Source organism: Corvus brachyrhynchos, unplaced genomic scaffold (genome assembly GCF_000691975.1).
Source record: "Corvus brachyrhynchos isolate BGI_N302 unplaced genomic scaffold, ASM69197v1 scaffold53, whole genome shotgun sequence".
In the NCBI taxonomy this organism is placed as follows: Eukaryota; Metazoa; Chordata; class Aves; order Passeriformes; family Corvidae; genus Corvus; species Corvus brachyrhynchos.
Genome location: NW_008237681.1, coordinates 7,078,162 through 7,093,109, shown reverse-complemented (window position 1 = coordinate 7,093,109; position 14,948 = coordinate 7,078,162). Strand labels below are relative to the sequence as shown.

The following is a 14,948-nucleotide window of genomic DNA, read 5'->3' as shown; positions in this document are numbered from 1 at the left end:
TATATATACACATGCACAGTTTTTCTATTGTCTGTTCCTAGATGTAAGTTACTGCCTCCAGTAAGGCACAAGAAGATTGACCCTTTTTGCATCCTGGAGCCTTGCAATACCATTGGCAGGAAAGAGATAAAAGGAGCAGTACTGTTGCCTGTTTGTAAGAAAGTGCTCTTGGACTGTTATTCTGTCTCTACCACTAAGGGCTTCTCTGATATTGTGGCAATCTCAGAGTTTTAGTTCAGTGATCTGTAAAGTGGGTGTCCCACCACATCTAGTGACACTGCCTGCATCTTCAAAGCAGTGTGAGGTGCAGCAGCATGGACCTGTGCAGAGCGGCCTGGTAACTTCCACAGTTGGGTCCAATGTTTACAAAACGCTTTGGGATTCCTGGAAAGCATGAAGGCTTGTTGTTCACTCACAGCAGATTGTGTCACCAATTCCCAGGCCAGTTGCCTCGTAGACCTGAATTAACCAACCCAGCCCTAGGATATATAAAATATTTTAAGTAGTGTGAAATTGCTCCTGCTATCGGGCAGGGGAACACTGATACAGCTTCCAACAGAGCCAGACTCCATGAGTGCTAGCAGGTTCCCTTCTGCCTGCTCCTGTCTGAAGATGGCCATTACCTAAGTGGTGGTAATCCTCTCCTAAACTAGGTCTTTGCTAGATGGGTCTTTATTTTCCTTTGGTGTCTGCCTGATATTTGAATGAGCAATATGATTACATGTGAGTTTATTGAAAACCCATGCTGCTGCTGTACTAAATAAAACCAATGAAGGCTCAGAATTATATAGGACAGCTTTGTATTTAAATTTAATAGTTTAATTTCACATTATGCTGCTACACATACCAGATTTTCAGCAATATGACAACAAATGCTTGTTTCTCTTCTTTTTCTGCTGTTGGCAATGCATTACCTGTAAGCTTCTGGTTTTTTCTTTGGGGTAGTTGCTTATATTTATGATGGCAAGGAGTAAAACATATTGAAACAGTCATGGTTACAGTATTTATAGATTCTGAATGCATATTAAATTAGAAGCAAAGGAGAAGCAGAATTACATTTGTTTTGTAACACTGTACAGTTAAAGGCCAGAGCCACTCCTGCCAACGCATCTGCAAATGCTTTAGCTCATAGCTGAGAATCAGAGCTACATTGCTAAACATGGGTGGATAGTAGAGCACAGCACAAGTGTCACCCATTGAATGAGGAACCCCTCAGAGAATCCGGCGAGAGTAATTAATGAATCCATTTGGAAAAGTCAGTGCCCTTCAATTAGCCTGAATGCAGCAAAGCAGATGGGATCCCATCCTCCAGGGAGAAAATCGAGAAAGTTCCTAAGAAATACTGCTTTGGAACTGATTTATCTGGGTAATTATAAGCCTCATTTGCACGAAACTGTTCAATATGGCTGCAGTGAGAAAATTAAGAATTTATAAAATGTTGATAGGTGGTCTAAACTATCAGTGGTAGTGGAATCATCTGTCAAGCAGGATCTTGGTTCAGAATATTAAACTAATCATCAGCCAGGAGAAGTAAAAGGCAAACTTGGCTGTGAAACTGAGGGGTGGAGGAGATGTATTTATAGAGAACCTTTTTTTTAGAGGGTCCTTTGAGCTCATGTGCAGTAGAAACATTCACTGCCATCTTAATTAGATATGGTGTCCTGCCTTGAAATATCCTGCAAGAGTTCAGAAGGCAGAAGAAAAAGTCTAAAGAAACGTAAAATAAAAAAAATTTAAAAGCCAGTTTTCCTGAAACATCTGGTAGTGCAGGAACAAAATGAGAAGAGTAATGAAAGAGCATTTGAGAGCACGTGTGTCCTAGCCTTATCTCAAGGAGACATCTCTGTCCTTGTCAGCAGTCTCATTTTTAAGTCAAAGCATTGCAGGACTTACTTGTATGAACTTGTACAAATGGGAAGCTGTATGTGCCCTCTGTGAAGACACATACAAGCTGGAAGCCAGCACATCTCCATTGCAACTGTGTTTATATGTGACAGAAAAAGAAGTGGGATGGCTTAGAAAAGTGAGAGAAAAATAAACTGTTTATGACAGCACTGGGATCGCATAGAAATGATGGTCTGTGGGTTCTAGGGCTGGGGGGTTTCTTTGGCTATAGGGAAATCGCACTCCAGCACTGTGGACTTTCCACATATCTTGTGTTTTTAGAAACACTTCAGCTCAGATAGATCTAAGCAATATTTTGCACAACATTTTCTGAATTTGGAGCTTCAAGAGTCAGAAGTCTGAGACTTTTTAACAAGTGGCTTCAGAAAACTCATAGTCCTAGATAGGCAGAACAAAGAAGTGGCCTCACCACTGTTCCAGCCCTCCTAGCTCAGGGCATTTCTCTGCCATCCGAAAGCCAGCCTTTCCCCCCTCCAACCCTGTTTTCTTCCTCTTCCACAAATGTTCCTTTCTCAAAGATGTCAAGCATTGGTGGGTACCTGGACAGCACACTCCTTGCCCTCTCCTACCCCTTCCAGCAGCTGTGTGCTGTATTAATATGTTGGTTTGAACACTATCCCCATTGAACTCAAAATTCAAAGTGTATTCAACTGTTTTAATTAAGTAAAGAATTCTGTTCCGGACAGAATGTCAGACATAACCAATACTTTTAGAGCATGGAACTGGTGGCATCAAAGCTCTGAGGCTTTGGTTGTAAGCCTGCCTGGGACATTCACTGGTGTGCTTAATGCATGCTGTTAGATTTTTTATTTTATTTTTTTCTTTTCTTACCTCAGAAGGCCTGAGATAATGCGGTGATGAGTACACCGGCCGGAGTGGTGGGGGCAGGATGTTCCCACTCCGAGTCATCCTCTCAGCCCGACAGCAGGCGGTCTGAGACTGGCACAGTTTGGCCTGTGACTGCACCTTCTCGCCCTCCGCTGATAAATAAGCAGGCTAATTGAATTAATAAACAGATAGCTCTTTTCCCTGCCAGCTGGAGCACCATCAAAATGTGTGATAAATTATCTGTCAATGCTTTAACTGCAGGGAAAAAAATGAAAAAAATAGCTGCCTCAACATTTCCTCTCCAATTCTTCTCCCCCCGTTTCCCCTTCCCCAGTCCACTCAAGCACCTGATTTGGTTTGCCTCAGTGCTCCTTGCCCCTGGTCTTTTGTCCTTTGGCAGAACTCCAAAGAGAAGGTGCAGTGAGAGATTCACTCATTTGGCCAGGCTGCTAATGGGTTATTAAGGCTGTAGGCAGATCAGCCGTTCCTGTGGCTCACTGGGAAAGAGGAACAGAGGCACATTTTTGGGGCAAGACTGCCTGTGTCTCAGCTGCCAGCACACAGCCATCTCTTAATTGTGACCTCCTGTGGCTGAGACAGAAGCTGCACATGAGGGGCAATGAGGGTTGCAATCAACCAGGAAGGGATGTTGTTTTAATATCTTCATCAGTGACACAGACAGAGGAGTCAAGTGCACCTTCAAGTTTGCAGATGGCACCAGGCTGAGTAGCGTGGTTGAAGTACCTGAGGGATGGGATGCCACGCAGAGGGACTGGACTCACTCGAGAAGGGGGCCCATGGGAACCTCATGAGGTTCAACAAGGCCAAGTGCAAGGCCAAGTGCAAGGCTGGGGCAACCCTCAGTATCAATACAGGCTGGGGGGTGAAGGCATTGACAGCAGAGCTGCCAAGAAGGACTTGGGGGCACTGGTGGATGAAAAACTGAACATGACCTGGCAATGCACGCTTGCCACAACTGTATCCTGGGCTGCATCCAAAGCAGCATGGCCAGCAAGTCAAAGGATGGGATTCTGTCCCTCTATCTACTCTCATGAGATCCCACTTGGAGCACTGCATGGACCTCTGAGTTCCTCAGCACAAGGAAAGACATGGACCTGTTGGAGTCAGTCCAGACAAAGGCCACAAAGATGATGAGGGGGCTGGAGCACCTCTCCTATGAAGACAGGCTGAGAGAGATGGGGCTGTTCAGCCTGGAGAAGAGAAGGCTCTGGGCAGACTTTATTGTGGCCTTCCTGTACTTAAAGCAGGCCTACAAGAAAGATCAGGACAAACTTTATAGCAGAGCCTGTTGTGACAGGATAACTAGTAATGGTTTTAAACTAAAAAAGGGTAGATTTAGACTAGATAGAAGGAAGAAGATTTGAAGAAGACTCTTTATGATGAGAATGGTGAAACAACCAGAGAAGTGGTAGATGTCCCTGCTTATTGCAGGGGGCTGGACTAGACAATCTTTGAAGGTCCCTTCCAACACACACAGTTCTACGGTTCTGTGGTTCTATGAGACAAGGCATCAGGAAGCCTTACAATGACTTGCTGGCATGCCAGAAAAAAGAGGGAACTTCATCATAACCTTTAATGTCACTGACATGAGTAATACCTGAGAATTTTTTGTTTTTAAAGAGAGGAAAATGATTAGACAGAAGGGGTCAGTGATTTTCATCATACAGTCAGAATGTCCCTGCCATCACCTCTCAAAGTGGTGTTCCCTTTTGGAAATATCTCTGTTCCTCAATATTCCTGAGTAACAGGAGATGAGAAAGATTTTGATGCTTCAGGCTCTAAAGTAGGATGTAGATAGCTGAACTTTCTATGGCATTACCTTGATTTCCAACATGCTTGTGTAAGTGCTTGTGTGCCTTTGCTGATCTGGTTTCCCATTACCATATCTCCTCTGTAAGTTTCCCAGTAAGCAAGCTGGAAAAGCTTCCCACCTCTTCTTTTTCTAAAGCAGCAAGAAATGGGAAGTGCTGAGGAGTCTGAGATGGGAATGAGATCACAGTGTTATGTTCTTGTTCAGAACATGACTTTTTTTTTTCTGGTGCATATGTCAAGTGAATCAGACAATGGTGGTGTCAGGAAGATGTATAATGCTGTCTGCAAGGCAGGGAGAGGAGACAGGAAGATGTGTTAAACAAGATGGTATTTATGCCTTTCTCTCTCACTCAGTAGAAGTACACAAGAAATATTTTAAAAAGGAAGGTAGGGTAATAGCAGGAGCAACTGGATCCCTGTCAAGCTTTTCGGAAGACTCATCCATGCTGTGTAGGACAGCGAGCACAGACAGATAACTGGTGTGCAGGAACTGTCTCTTCCCAGGATGCTGGAAACTGCTTCAGGTGGGTGAGGAGGTGTCTGGTCCTAGCATCCCCCCCTTCCCAGGGTGGTGCTCACCCAACATATGGTGTTGTACCTCCTTCAGGGTGCGGGTTGCTGCATGGACCCTCCTCCTATCTGTCCCCAGGCAGGCCACCTCTTCCACGAATTTGGCCTTAGACGGTTATTTATGCCCTCTTTCCACTGGCAGGAGGAACAGGGAAGGGTCCACAATGAAGCAAGGCAGGATATGGTGTACCTGTCACTTGGCTGGAAAGGAAATCCTGCTCGTGTGACAGCCACTGCAACTGTGGGTCTAGCCAGGCCCCTGACCTGTGTAAATTTGTTCTGCATCCTGTGGTACATGCCATAGGAAAGCCAAATCCAGCTGAGCAGAAATGACAGGTTGAGTCAATGGTTTACCAAGCAGGCAGCATCCTTCCCTTCCCTGGGGAAGGTGGTTGTTTTGGTTTGCTCTGCCACATTGCTCTGAAAAGCAGTAATGCCAAAGAGTAAACATGCCATGTGCAAGAGACTGAGCTGCTAATATACAGCATTTTACTAAGTCATTGCTTGTCAACTGAACTATGGGGGAGTGTGTGGGGATGCATTCCTTGCCCTTTCAAACACAAAGTAAAGCCCATTAGTGTAAATGACCAACTCCAATAAAAAAAAGAATAGTTCATTCTTTTTCTCTCTTGTTTCACACTGTAGCTATCCTAAAGTGTATTAAAAAAACCTTGTGGCATTGATAGGGTAGCTAGCTGGTATCTGGTAGAGGGTTGAGAGGTTGCTGTTCCTGAAGCCTCAAGTGGCTTTGAAATTCAATGCCTCTAACCCAAGACACCAATGTTTGAAAGCAGTTGATACGTGCAAGGTGGTGAAAAACAAGGCAGCAACTTGAGCTGTCTACGAGCGAAGGGGGATGGAGTTGCAGGTGAAGAACAAAGGGAGCACGGTGTAGGGCAGCAGCTTGAGGGATGGAGTCAGGGGGACAACATGGGGGAAGCTGGAGGGGCATAAGAGACCTTATATGGGGGTGTAATAGGACAGTACCTATCAACACTGATGTGTTCAATGCTGAATATTCATGATATCCATTCATATAACTCTTGACATAAATTATATTTATTTAATAACAGTGAAAATTGACACTAAATGAACCTGTCCACACTCTTTGTGGTTTGTATCTGCATACCACATGCTATACCTGAGTGCATGTATATAAAAAGCCACTAGGCATTATGTTTTCATAGCTAGGTAATTGAAAGCTCTCTGCTGAATTAAAACGCTATTCATTCTTTGGAGTTAGATGAAGAAATAAAGCTTAAAAAAAAAGTGAAATAGCCCATAAAAACATTCTCATTTTATATGTCCCTGTACTGTACTTTATCTTCTAGTCATTTCTTCAGAAAAAAAAAAAAAAATCCATGAATACTTTAAAAATGTTTCAGGAATTGCTTACCTTTAGAAACGAAGAAGAAAAATAACTTCACCTGAAATTATGTGGTAATGAGACAATGTCTAATTACCCGCAGTGAATTCTGCAGTCAGGCCAAGGGGCTAATGAACATCAATACTCTTTCACAGAGAGCCCTGGGATCTCTAATGGCTGTAAGTGGTCAGGGCTTCAGTTTTACATTTCAGAGTCTGGTTGGTATAATCTTGAAACAAAATCTACAGACCAGATCGTGTCCTCTGTGCTCTGTGTGTGTGCACTGCACATCTGGGATGAAATCAAAGGACTTTTAAGCGCACATGTATCCTATTTCTGGCTTGCTAGTAGCCCTTTAAATGTGCTGGGTTTAATCCAGGAAAAATGAGTATTCAAAAATCACACCAGTGAAGGAAAAAAAAAAACCCCAAGTTTTATGTACTTGGATGGCATTTTTCTTTGAATATGAATGACTTAATCATAATCAGCCTTAGTGAGAGGTGGGTGATGAAAGTTCAGAAATCTTCTGATGGTAAAGACTTTAAACCTGCCCTTCTTCTGTTCTTGGTGTGTGTTTTATGCTCATGAGAGGGAAAAGCCAAGTAAGCAATTTGCATTGTCATCAAAAAGCTGAAGTACACATTAAGGGGTCTCATGGCTTCAGAGCAGTATTCTGTAGGGAGAAATTTTTGCAGTGCTAATCCCATCTGATCTCTGAGTACAGATTAAAATATGCAAACCCAGTGTTCCTTGCATTGTTAGAATGCTCTGATTTGAGGATTTGCTCTTTATCTGGCTGGTATAGGAAATTCCCCAACTTCCTCTGAAATCAATTCCCACTTTTCTCATTTAGTACAATCATAAATGTGCCTGTGTTCTCAGGCAAGATATATATAGATATAGCAATGCAAGCACTGTACAAGCTTCTGTACTTCCCACTTGCATTGTACTGGAACATGGAACATGATTTTAGAAACTTAGTTAAAGCATTTGCTTGCAGGAGTGAAGAAGACCTGAGCTTCAACCCCTCTGCCAGGTACTTCTCTAAAAGTGCTTTATGTCCAATGTGAAAAAAGAATCTGTGGTCCCTCAGCTTGGGAATGAGCTTTAAAATGGATCTAAGAGAAAAGATCTGGAAAATGGGCAGTACAGACTCAGGTTCCCTTAAGCCCAAGTTTTCATAGGGTCTTACAGAGTGTGATTAACACTGGGTGATTTTATTGCTGCCTGTTTTTTCTGTGTTTTCCTCAGCTCACAGCGTAGCATGCATGGGAATAGCCCATAGATTAACCTGGCGGACTAAGTAAGCAAAAGACTGACTATATGGAGAACTAGAGTTGATATGTGCCTGCATACTGACAGCTTGCAACTCAGCCCCACAAAGCTGCTAGCTCCCTTTCCCTTGGTGGAATGGGGGATTGATTCAGAAAACCTTCTGAGAGAAAATTCATGAACTGGCATTCAGACAGTTTAATAGGTGAAGCAAAAGTCACACAGAAGCAAAGCAAAACAAAGAATGAATTGACTTCCACGCGCAGGCAGGTGTTCAGCCATCTCCAGGAGAGCAGGGCCACATCACACATAATGGTGACTTGGGAAGACAAATGTCATCACTCTGAGCACATCCCTCTTCCTTCTACTCCCCCTCACTTTATATACTGAGCAGGACATCAGATGGTATGGAACATCCCTTTGGTCAGTTGGGATCAGCTGTCCCAGCTGTGTCCCCTCCCAACTTCCTGTGCATTCCCATCCTGCCAGCTGGTGAGGCAGTGAAAGAAGCAGAAAAGGCCTTGATGCTGTGCAAGCCCTGCTCAGAAATAACAAAAATGTTGCAGTGTGTTATAACACTGTGTTCAGCACATATCTAAAACACAGCCCCATACCGGCTACTATGAAGAAAATTAAGTCTGTCCCAGACAAAACCATCACACAGGCACAGGTAATTAATCCCCAAGTGTCAGGCGTTTTGCTGTCAGAAACTGGCCTCTCCAGGGGTAGGTAGCAGCTAAGTAGCAGCTTGTCTTTTGGACTCTGGCACACAGTGGGGAAATCAGTCAGAAGTTGGTTGTATTTTTTGGATCCTTCCATTGGTATTGTATGTTGAAATTACATGACACCATTTGCCAGTAATAAATCACTTTGCTGCCTTTTGTGTGATTACATAATTAAATATCCCTTGCCATGGATACACATGGAGGGATTGACTTAGACTTGGTGGGAATTAAGTGTTTGATTTTTTGAACTTTACATTTCCTGATTCCTGTGCAAATCAAATCCAGTTGTTTAATACTGATGTGAGAAATGATTCATGCAAGAAATAGTATATAGTGAGAAATGTAAACCATCCTTCCAGTGTATTTTCTGTCTTTATTATAATTTACTTGTTCATTAAAAATGCATGTAGAATAGGAACAGAGAATTTAGTCTTCTTCAAATCCTTAAAAAGGTGGTGCATTGCACAAGGATATTGGTACTTATCTCTTTTGCAAGGTGTTTTGAGATGAGCAGAAGGAAATTGCTGGGTGGAGCTGGGATGTAAACTCACTTATGTTTTCTGCTGTCCCTGGAGCCGTGGCTGTTCTCAATGAAATGCCATCACCAGAAGATGGCAGTTCCGACAGAATACCCTTGGGCCACCCTGGCTTCGACCTGCATTGGATTGCTTAAAACTGGCAGTCGTGCAGAGAGTCATCCGTCACTGGGACTGATGTCAGTGGCCAGCGTGGCTGCTCAGAGCTCCTCTGTGCCCCGCTCAGGGACACTGAAGCAGCTCTTGCAGCTGACCTGTCCTTGAGCAGCGTGACGTCTATTAGTTTTGTCGCTGCTTTGATTGTTTGCACTTGATTCTTGCTGCTGTCTGCTGAAGTTTAATTCAGTTTGCATTTGGAAACACAAGGGAGAAAATTTGTTGTTTTTATTAGAGGCTGAGCTGCATTGAAGGCTGGATGACGATCCATTGTTCATGTTGTTACAAAAGCTGACTAAGTAGGGAAGAAAGCACAAAAGGAGGGAAAAGTATAATTCAGATTTGCCAAACAGCCTGAGAATAATTAGAAGATTAGCAATTTGGCACTCGTTACTGGCAAGTTGGGAATTAAATGTATCCCACTTTTCTCTTTACATTAGTGTAATGTGTCACTTCAGTTCTGGATTTGATGTCCTTCGCACACATCTTACTCCTCCTTCCGCCAATAGGCAGAACTGTATTTTACTGCACAAGAAATGTAGGAGAAAGCATTTAATGTGGCAGCAGAGACTTTCTAATTGCCAGTCTCTGGAATGTGCTCGTAAGTATCTGCAGTTCTTGAGTGGAGCACAAGTGAGCACTTATTGAGTGGAGATGAATCGCTTCCAATTTACTTTTATGAATGTGAGTGGAACATTTACGAAGAGTGGTTTCTGTTATTTACACTGTGAAATGCTTGTCAGCAGCCAGCTGTAAAAGACCTGGGTGACATTTATGCTAAGTTCTCTTGTTGCAGTCATAGTTAAAGGAAAGGATAAAATTCCATGTGATGCTCTGAAATACACTGGGTGAAGTTCTGTTCACAGCTTTAGCTGTCACTGGCTTAACTCTGTATATTTGGGTATGATGCTTAGAGTAAAAAGGAAAGCTTGACTATTGCAGATGAGAAAACAGTATTACTGACACCGAAGTCAATGCTATGCTTGCCATGAAGTTTGGCTAAACAAGCTCATTACCCTGAGGTTGCTACCGAATTGCAGATGTGTGGCAGTGCTTGATGTCTGTAATTCTTTCTGATTTCCCACCCTTCTCTAGAGTCTTCTGTCCCCTGTGGGGAACTTTTATTAAACCCTTGTATAATAGGGACTAGAATCACAGTCACTAGTGCAAAAAATATCTTTGAGATCATATTTCATGTGCCTACAGGGGTCTGATATAATCTCCTGATAAGAATATACCAGACATTAACTAGATACTGCAGCTGGCCTTGTCTCTTTCTAGTTTAGTGGGATTTGGGCATGCCGACCAGAAGGGAAGAGAGCTTTTTTTCTGAGTGCAGCAATGCATATTTATTTGGAACAATTCAGTCCTATTCATCATTCCATGTCTATCCCAACCTAAAATTCAACTGAGTGTTATAATAGCTTATTGTTTGATGCAAGCACAGAGCACCTGTAAAATTGAAGATTGTTGTCTCTTGTCCATTGAGAGATGAAGGGGAGAAAGTTGCATTTTATAGTCATACAAAGATTTTGGCATATAAGATGTATATCCTGTTTTAAATATAGCATTATATAAATATTAAAAATATTTATTAAGCATTATAAGTATTAATATGCATATGAAACCCGCAAAATTATTATTTGCATTTTTAAATGTGGGAAAAGCAACCTCCAAATTACAGGTTTGGTTTGTTTGTTTGTTTGTTTTCTTGTTTTAACAAACTGAAAAAAGTTCTGTCTGTTTTTCACTAACAATTTTTGAGAAAGAAAGACAGGGCAAAAACGAAGGCAACTTTGAAATACACATAGGAAAATTAGGAAGCAATAGAGGAAAATCAGAAAGCAGCAAGATCCAGAATAGCAGAAGTGTTAGGGAAGCTGATATTGTTTTTCATTCAGGATCTCAAATGCTTGAAGGTCATTTTTGGCAGACTTGGGATTTGTCCAAAGATGTTCAGTGTATAAGTTATGATCTATGTTGATAAAAGCATCAAGCAATTCACTGCACCATGATGCCAGTCTTTAGATGGGGGAAGCACTGTGAAAACTCTCTTGTTCCCAAAAACCCCCAGTACTCCAGGTACAATGATAACTTCTTTGAGGTGTTACCTTCATATGGCATTCAGTGGGGTAGCTTCAGAGTAAATGAGACAGTTAGGGGCATTGCCACAAGGAATAGTTCCCTGTTCTGTACAGGGAACACAATGCTCATACTGTGAAGCACCAATATCCTCTATTTCCTCCTCAGCATCAAAGATGACAGTATATGTACTTCTGACTTCCTGTAGGATCAAAAGGGAATTTTATTTATTCACTTGATCAGAGGCAAAGCAGGCTGTTCTCCGTGAAAGATTTCTCTTGCTGTCTGTGTCACTCACAGTCATTTATTGAGATGTCATGACTGCATGGAAATCAGCTATAACTGATGTTGGTCACTGTGTTACTTTGATAAAATAGTAAAAATAATCAGTAAGGGCCAAAAGTCAGGAAAGGTGAGCACCTGCATTTCCTCTTGGCTTGAGGTTGGTGGGGATTTTTCATTAAAATTGACTTATAAAAGGGAGAAAAAAGGGATTGTGCCCTAAAAGTCACTGGTATGAGGCTAGCAGATATTTCAGGTTTAGGTGAAGACAGGTCTGAGTAGCAAGTCTTCTGTTTCAGTCCCAATTTGCAGACTCCCAGGTCCCAGTGGGCTCTGGTGGAGTCAGCCACACAGTTCCTGAAAAAACTGAACGGCCGCAGAATTGGATCCTGGGTTACCACTTCATTCTAGAGGGGATTTGGTAGTGTGGTCAGTCCAGCAAGCTCAACTTCTATGCCATCGGATTTTATTTGACACTAAACTGAAACAGCTGCTTGCAATTAGCACACATAAAAGAAACAATAACAACACTGCAGCTTGCCCTTCGAGTGCTACACATACCCAGTGCAAAGAGTTTACCAAGTTCTGGTGATTTTCCCTCCTTCTGCTCTAACTAAAACATCAAAAACAATTGATCTCACTGAAGACCAAATGAAAAAAAAGTTTGTCATTCCCTGAATGTTTCTGATGGGCAGCAGTGACTGGTTATTGGAAGATTTAGCCTGCTCCAGATGTGGACATGGACAGGACTCTCGCTGCTGTGGAGCTGATCTAAGCATGAAGTTAAAGGGAGGCGATGGCTGTTGCTGCCCTGGGACAGGATGATGTAGAGAGCTGGTTTCTTACCAGGACTGGGATCCAGGGCAGCTGGCCCACCCTCCCATTGGGAACAGTGAAAAAGGAGCTTGTAAAATACACAGACCAAATGGAAATGACCCCTATTGACTGAAACCAGCTGCATGTCAGACCTCTCACTGTCTCTCTTGATTTGCTATCTCAAATAAATGGATGTGGTAGAAGGGCTATGGAAAGAAAACAAAATAATTTATTCTCCTTGAAGTTGTGCCACACTAGTAAGCCTCAGTTTTTACAGCTGAAAAAAAATGTTTATTCGCAGATTAAGTTTTTCCCTCCTTTTTTTTTCGCTTTGAAAGTCTGCAGTTTAGAAGACATACTGTAGTTCGGTTTCAGAGGTCTTTGACAAATACAGACATGGTAGATTTTGTAAGGTATTCATCACACAAAACTGCTGGCTAATGAGAGCTTGGTTATTTTGCATTTAGATTCAGAAAACAAAGTGACAACAGCTTTTGTTGGTGCTTTGTCTTAGACGTGCATGGTGGCTCAGCTCCATGAAAAGGGTCTTAGTGAGTTTTGAAGAAACATGACACAGAGAAAGACTTGGCTTATTAATGTGTTTCTGCCCGTATTTTTCCTAATACACTCCTAGGTAACACCAATTATTCTGAGCATTGTGAGGAGCTGCTTGCAGTAACCATGGTAGCACTTGAATTCAGAAACATTAAGGACAGCAGCTGTTCCAGTCCTCCATTTGATGGCCAGGATGGGTTACTGCTATTGATATTAGATTGACCTCTGTTTTAACTTTAGAGGTAGGGAAGGAGGTACTTAACCTCACTGGCACAGTCACCTTGATCTCTATTTTTGAGAAGATCGTCAGGATGGGACACATGCCACTTAGTTATGATTTGATAGACTTTCTTAAGGAAACTTCTTAAAAGTCATCAGTCCAGACTTCGTTCTTGCATGTGTTTTGCAAATATATATATATATATTTTATTAAGTCTTGGTCAGACAATTGATCATTAGTGAAAGAAGTCACCAAATTTAGATTAATAGATCTATTAGAGTGTCTCAGTAGAATGACCTTCATGAAGTCTGAAAAAGCTCGTGGATACAAAAACTTGAGGATGACACTTTTAATTGAATGTTACTTCTTTTTGCTTTCCACAACGTTCTTTTCTTTCCTCTATTTTTATTTTTTTTCCATTAAGAATTTGTTTCTTTCTCACTCACAGTTGTACAAACACAGTACAGTAATGTCTTGGAACATAGAAGCCTTTACCTGTGGCCTTGCAGTGTTGCAACAGACAGATGTTATTTCAATATAAAATAGACTGAAATCCCCATCTATAGGTTCTGAGTGTCCTGGCAGTCACTCTTTTTGCTTTAAAGACAGAACCAAATGCAGTTCAGCCTGGTCATTTTTCCTCTGCTGGCAGTTTTTAGTCATATTGGCTTATAGGATCTTCTGACAATCATATGTGACCCACAGATAGATATTGCTATGGGGAAAGGCTCAACTCTGTGCCTCCTACCACTGCATTTTTTCTACTGACTGTCCTATGGTGACATCTCTTACTGATGAGCTCTCTGCTATTCGTTCTATCCTCTGGCTGGATAATGAATTATGAGGTAGTTGATGGGTTATTCAAATCATGCTGGTCTGGCATCAAGTGATACCATGCTCCTCCTTCCTTTCTTTCTTATCTTACCATATTCTGCTAATTACTTGCATTAGTGAGAGTAGATCAATTGACTTCCTTGAAAATACAACGAGTTAAAGAGGTCTTGGGTGGCTGCTGTAGATAATGTTCCATGTTGAGCAAGATGCAGAACCATGGATATGAAGGAGGTTTATAAGGGTTTGGAAGAAACCCTTCTCCTAGCTGGCATCTGTGAGGCTCTGCCTTTGGCACACTCTTGTAGGATGCCAGTGATTTCAGTAGTCCAAGGGTCAGATGACACCAACAAGGTGTCTGTATGCCAGTACAGCTCATGGCTCTGGGATGACCCTGTAACTGTGCTGAAAGGGAACTTTTTTACTCTGTATTTCTACAATATCCTTTGTACACAAAGGCCCTATGCTGCAGTCCAGAATGTTTCAACCTTTCCCACTGGCCTTTAGTTGTTTGTGTTCAGGTAAAAGTGGACAAATCCCATTGATACTAAGGAAAGTTTTGCCCTGGTCAGATTCCAGAGCTCAATCCAGTGACATGTGGAGTACAAAACACCAGAGAGGTTAGCATGGGATAACAGGACAACACACGCTTGAACTTTTCAGCAAAGAAGGAGGATCAGGTTGAGGCCACCCTCATTATTTTTCCGTCTTTCTAATGAAATAACAGGTTGGGTACTAGTATACCTGAATTTGAAAAACATGTCAATGCAATATATTTTCCAATGAGTCTTTCAAACAATATCTGAAGTAAAAACAAGACGGGCACTTTGTTGCATTTTTATTTTAATCAGACTTCCATTTTTAAAAGTTGCAAGACTACAAGCTTGATGAAGCTAATCCTACTGAGCTGGCCAAAGAGAGAGAGTTATTTTTCCTCAGAAGCACAGTAGGAAATGTGTAACTGTTAGATT

General features: G+C 42.0%; 1 protein-coding gene across 4 annotated transcripts in view; it reads left to right on the top strand.

Moving 5' to 3' along the window:
- CREB5 (cAMP responsive element binding protein 5) overlaps positions 1-14,948 on the top strand; it is a 257,525-nt gene that overhangs the window by 227,645 nt on the left and 14,932 nt on the right. The window lies entirely within an intron of this gene.